Below are 6,667 nucleotides of genomic sequence, written 5' to 3'. Positions count from 1 at the left end.
TCATATTAATTATAGATGTTTCCTTATTTTAGGGTTTTTTTAAATTTAACTTTTATTTTATATTGGGGTATAGTTGATTGACAATGTTGTTTTAGTTTCAGGTGTACAGCAAAGTGATTCAGTTATACATATGCATATATTCATTCTTTTTCCATATAGGTTATTATAGAATATTGAGTAGAGTTCCCTGTGCTATACAGTAGATCCTTGTTGATTATTTTATGTATAGTAGTATGTATATGTTAATCCCCCAAATTCCTAATTTATCCCTCCCCTCCACCTTTCCCCTTTGATAACCAGAAATTTGTTTTCTAAGTGTGTTTTCTAACAAATTTCTAAATTTGTTTTCTAAGCTTTCTGTTTTGTAAATAAGGTTATTTGTATCATCTTTTTAGGTTCCACATATAAGGAATATCATATATTTGTCTTTCTTTGACTTATTTCATTTATTATGATAACCTCGAGGTCCATCCATGTTGCTGCAAATGGCATTATTTCATTCTTTTTTAGGGCTGAATGATATTTCATTGTATATATGTATCACATCGTCTTTACCCATTCCTCTGTCAGTGGATATTTAGGTTGCTCCCATGTCTTGACTATTGTAAATAGTACTGCAATGAACATTGGGGTGCATGTATATTTTTGAATTATGGTTTTCTCTGGATATATGCCCAGGAGTGGGATTGCTGGATCATATGGCAACTCAATTTTTAGTTTTTTAAGGAACCTCCATATTGTTCTCCATAGTGGTTCTACCAATTTACATTGCCACCAACAGTGTAGATTTTCTCCACACTCTCTCCAGCATTTATTGTTTGTAGACTTTTTGATGATGGCCATTCTGACTGGTGTGAGGTGATATCTCATTTTAGTTTTGATTTGCATTTCTCTAATAATTAGCGATCTTGAGCATCTCTTCATGTGCCTCTTGGCCATATATATGTCTTCTTTGGAGAAATGTCTATTTAGGTCTTCTGCCCATTTTTTGATTGGGTTGTTTGCTTTTTTTTTGATATTGAGCTGCATGAGCTGTTTGTAAATTTTGGAGATTAATCTATCAGTTGCATCATTTGCAAATATTTTCTCCCATTCTGTGGGTTGTCTTTTTGTTTATGGTTTCCTTTGATGTGCAAAAGCCTTTAAGTTTAATTAGATCCCATTTGTTTATTTTTGTGTTTATTTCCATTACTATAGGAGATAGATCAAAAAAGATATTGCTGTGATTTATGTCAAAGAGTGTCCTGCCTATGTTTTCCTCTAAGAGTTTTTATAGTGTCAGGTCTTACATTTAGGTCTTTAATCCATTTTGAGTTTATTTTTGTGTATGGTGTTAGAAAATGTTCTAATTTCATTCTTTTACATGTGACTGTCCAGCTTTCCCAGCACCAATTATTGAAGATGGTATTTTCTCCATTGTATAGTCTTGCCTCCTTTGTCATAGATTAATTGACTGTGTGTGGGTTTATTTCTGGGGTTTCTATGCTGTTCCATTGATCTATATTTCTATTTTTGTGTCGTACCATACTATTTTGATTAATGTAGCTTTGTAGTATAGTCTGAAATCAGGGAGCCTAATTCCTCCGGCTCCATTTTTCTTTCTCGGGATTGCTTTAGCTCTTTGGGGTCTTCTGTGTTGCCATACAAGTTAAAAATTTTTTTTTGTTCTAGTTCTGATAAAAATGTTATTGGCAATTTGATAGAGATCATATTGAATCTGTAGATTAGCTAGTGTAGTATAGTCATTTTGACAATATTGATTCTTCCAATCCAAGAACATGATATATCCTTCCATCTGTTTGTGCCATCTTCGATTTCTTTCATCAGCATCTTATAGTTTTCAGAGTACAGGCCTTTTGCCTCTTTAGGTAGGTTTATTCCTAGGTATTTTATTCTTTTTGACGCGATGGTAAATGGGATTGTTTCCTTAATTTCTTTTTCTGATCTTTTCATTGTTAGTGTATAGAAATTCAGGAGATTTCTTTGTATTAATTTTTTTATCCTGCAACCTTAACAAATTCATTGATGAGCTCTAGTAGTTTTCTGGTAGCATCTTTAGGATTTTCTATGCATAGTATCATGTCATCTGCAAATGGTGACAGTTTTTCTTCTTTTCCAATTTGGTTTCTTTTTATTTGTTTTTCTTCTCTGATTGCCGTGGCTAGGACTTCCAAAACTATGTTGTATAAAAGTGGTGAGAGTGGACATCCTTGTCTTTTTCCTGATCTTAGAGGAAATGCTTTCAGCTCATTAAGTATGATGTTAGCTGTGGGTTTGTCATATATGGTCTTTATTATGTTGAGGTAGGTTCCCTCTATGCCCACTCTCTGGAGGGTTTTTATAAATCGGTGCTGAATTTTGTCAAAATCTTTTGCTGCTTTTGAGATGATCACATGGTTCTTATTCTTCAACTTGATGTGGTGTAATACACTGATTTTTGGATATTGAAAAATCCTTGCATCCCTGAGATAAATCCCAGTTGATCATGTTGTATGATCCTTTTAATGTATTGTTGGATTTGGTTTCCTAGTATTTTGTTGAGGATTTTCGCGTCTAAGTTCATCAGTGATATTGGCCTGTAATTTTCTTTTTTTTGTGGTTTATCTTTGTCTGGTTTTGGTATTAGGGTGATGGTGGCCTCATAGAATGAATTTGGGAGTGTTCTTTCCTCTGCAATTTTTTGGAATAGTTTGAGAAGGACAGGTGTTGACTGTTCTCTAAATGTCTGATCAAATTCACCTGTGAAGCCATCTGGTCCTGTACTTGTGTTTGTTGGAATCTTTTAAATCACAGTTTCAATTTCAGTACTTGTGATTTGTCTGTTCATATTTTCTATTCCTTCCTGGTGCAATCTTGGAAAGTTGTACCCTTCTAAGAATTTGTCCATTTCTTCTATATTGGTATATAGTTGCTTGTAGTAATCTTTTATCATCCTTTGTATTTCTGTGGTGTCCACTGTAACATGTTTTTCATTTCTAATTTTATTGATTTGAGCCTTCTCTTTTTTTCTTGAGTCTGGCTAAAGGTTTCTCAATTTTATTTATCTTTTCAAAGAACCAGCTCTTAGTTTCATTGATCTTTTCTATTGTTTTCTTCATCTCTATTTCATTTATTTCTGCTCTGATGTTTATGATTTCTTTCCTTCTACTAACTTTGGGTTTTGTTTTTTCTTCTTTCTTTAGTTGCTTTAGGTGTAAGTTTCAGTTGTTTGAGATTCTTCTTGTTTCCTGAGGTAAAATTGTATTGCTATAAACTTCCTCTTATAACTGCTTTTGCTGCATCTGATAGGTTTTGGATCATCGTGCTTTCATTTTCATTTGCCTCTAGGTATTTTTTGGTTTTGTCTTTGATTTCTTCAGCAACCCATTGGTTGTTTAGTAGCATACTGTTTAGCCTCCACGTGTTTGTGACTTTTACATTTTTCTTCTCGTGTAGTTGATTTCTAATCTCATAGTATTGTGGTCAGAAAAGATGCTTGATACGATTTTAATTTTCTAAAATTTACCAAGGCTTGCTTTCTGGCCCCCAGCACGTGACCTATCCTGGAGAATGTTCTGTGTGCTCTTGAGAAGAATGTGTATTCTGCTGCTTTTGGATGAAATGTTCTATAAATATCAATTACATTCATCTGGTCTAATGTGTCATTTAAGGCCTTTTTTTCCTTTTGGATTTTCTGTCTGGGTGATCTGTCCATTGATGTAAGTGGGATGCTGAAGTCCCCCACTATTATTCTCTTACTGTGAATTTTTTCCTTTAATGTCTGTTAACATTTGCCTTATGTATTGAGTTGCTCCTGTGTTGCCTGCATATATATTTACAATTGTTATATCTTCTTCTTGGATTGGTCCCTTGATCGTTATGTAGTGTCCTTCTTTGTCTCTTGTAACAGTCTTTATTTTAAAGTCTATTTTGTCTGATATGAGTATTGCTACTCCAGCTTTCTTTTGATTTCCATTTACATGGAATACTTTTTTCCATCCCCTCACTTTCATCTGTATGTGTCTCTAGATCTGAAGTGGGTGTATCCATTCAGCCACTCTGTCTTTTGGTTGGAGCATTTAATCTATTTACATTTGAGGTAATTTATCAATATGTATGTTTTTACTGCAATTTTGTTAATTGTCTTGGGTTTGTTTTTGTAGGTCTTTTTTCTTCCCTTCCTCTTTCATTCTCTTGTGATTTGATGACTATCTTCAGTGTTGTGTTTGGATAGCTTTTTCTTTTTTGTGTGTGTATCTACTGTTGGTTTCTGGTTTGTGGTTACCATGAGATGTAGCAGCCTATATATAAAGAAGATTATTTTAAGTTGCTGGCCTTTTAATTTCAAATGCATTTCCAATATCCCGCATTTTTATTCTCCTCTACCCACGATTGCTGGTTTTGATACATTTGTGTGTGGACAAATATGTATGCTTACTTTTACTGGTGAGCTTTACCATTCATAATTTTGTTTCTAGTTGTGGCCTTTTCTTTTTATTTTTTGCTGCATTGGGTCTTTGTTGCTGCATATGGGATTTCTCTAGTTGTGGCGAGCAGGGGCTACTCTTCATTGCGGTGCACAGGCTGTAGGCACGTAGTCTTCAGTAGTTGTGGCATACAGGCTCAGTAGTTGTGGCACACGGGCTTAGTTGGTCCACAGCATGTGCGATCTTCTTGGACCAGGCATCGAACTAGTGTCCCCTGCATTGGCAGGAGGATTCTTAACCACTGCACCATCAAGGAAGTCCGCTGTGGCCTGTTCTTTTCTGCCTAGAGAAGTTCCTTTAGCATTTGTTGTAAGGCTGGTTTGGTGGTGCTGAATTCTCTCAGCTTTTGCTTGTCTGTAAAGCTTTTGATTTCTCTGTTAAATATGAACTAGAGCCTTGCTGGATATTCTTGGTTGTAGGTTTTCCCCTTCATCACTTTAAATATATCATGCCACTCCCATCTGGCCTGCAGTTTCTGCTGAAAAACCATATGGGGACTCCCTGGTATGCTTTTATTGCTGTTCCCTTGTTGCTTTTAATATTTTCTCTTTGCCATTAATTTTTATCATTTTGATTAATGTGTGTTTTGGCATGTTCCTCCTTGGGTTTATCCTGTAAGGGACTCTCTGCACTTCCTGGACTTGTTTCCTTTCCCATGTTAGGGAAGTTTTTAAGTTACTATCTCTTCAAATATTTTCTCAGGCACTTTCTCTCTCTCTTCTCTTTCTGGGACCCCTATAATGTGAATGTTGGTGTGTTTAATGTTGTCTCAGTGGTCTCTTAGACTGTCCTTTCTTTTCATTCTTTATTCTGTTCCACAGCAGTGATTTCCACCAATCTGTCTTCCAGTTCACTTATTCTTCTGCCTCATTTATTTTGCTATTAATTCCTTCTAGTGTATTTTTCATTTCAGTTATTGTATTGTTCACCTGTTTGTTCTTTAAATCTTCTAGCCCTTTGTTAAACATTTCTTGTATCTTCTCAGTCTGTGCTTCCACTCTTTCTCTAAGATCTTGGATCAACTTTACTATCATTACTCTGAATTCTTATTCAGGCAGATTGCCTATCTCCACTTCACCTAGTTGTTTCTGGGGTTTTACATTGTTCCTTCATCTGGACCATATTTCTTTGCCATCTCATTTTGTTGAACTTTGTTTGTGGTCTCCATCTCAGGCTACAGGTTTGTAGTTCCTCTTGCTTCTGCTGCCTGTCCCCTCGTGGGTGAGGTTGTTCTGGGGGTTTGTGCAGGCTTCCTGGTGGGAGGGACTGGTGGGTGGAGCTGGGTCTTGTACCTCTGGTGGGCAGGGCCACTTCAAGGGGGTGTGTTTAGAGGCAGCTGTGGACTCATGACTTTAGACAGGCTGCCTGCTATAGGTGGGGCTGTGTTCCCACTCTGTTGGTTGTTTGACCTGAGGTGGCCCAGCACTGAAGCCTACAGGCTGTTGGGTAGGGCCAGGTCTCACTGCCAAAATGGCAACCTCTGGGAGAGCTCACACTGATGAATACTCCCTGGGGCCTCCACCACCAGTGTCTTTACCCCCACAGTGAGCCGCAGCTGAACCTGCCTCCCCAGGAGACTCTCCAAGACCTACAGGTGGGTCTGGCCCAGGCTCCTATGGAGTCACTACTTTGCGGTGGTTCCCAGTGCTCATGATACCTTGTGTGTGTGTGCTCCCCAAGAGTGCAGTCTCTGTTTCCCTCAGTCCTGTGGAGCTCCTGCACTCAAGCCCCGCTGGCCTTCAAAGCCAAATGCTCTGTGAGCTCCTCCTCCTGATGCCAGACCCCAGGCTGGGGCTCAGAACACTCAGTCCTGTGGGAGAGCCCCTGTGATATAATTATTTTCCTGTGTGTGTCGCCTACCTGGCAGGTATGGGATTTGGTATCACAAAAGTGCCCCTCCTACCATCTCATTGTGGTTTTGTCTTTGGACGTAGAGTACCTTTTTTGGTAGGTTCCAGTTTTTTCGTCTATGGTTGTTCATCAGTTAGTTGTGATTTTGGTGTTTTTGTGATAGGAGGTGAGTTCAAGTTCTTCTACTCTGCCATCTTGTCTCCTCCTTCAAGAGTATTTAATTTAAAAAATGTCCAGTTTTTTTTTCTTGGCTTGTGATTTTGGTTCTAAGGTATGTAGCTAACTGGAAATAGCAGTGCATGCAGAATTATTTATACAGTAGTAATCTATTGTTGTAAAAAATGATGAAG

Source organism: Globicephala melas, chromosome 9 (genome assembly GCF_963455315.2).
Source record: "Globicephala melas chromosome 9, mGloMel1.2, whole genome shotgun sequence".
In the NCBI taxonomy this organism is placed as follows: Eukaryota; Metazoa; Chordata; class Mammalia; order Artiodactyla; family Delphinidae; genus Globicephala; species Globicephala melas.
The sequence above is the reverse complement of the archived record's forward strand: the minus strand, read 5'-3'. Positions refer to the sequence as shown.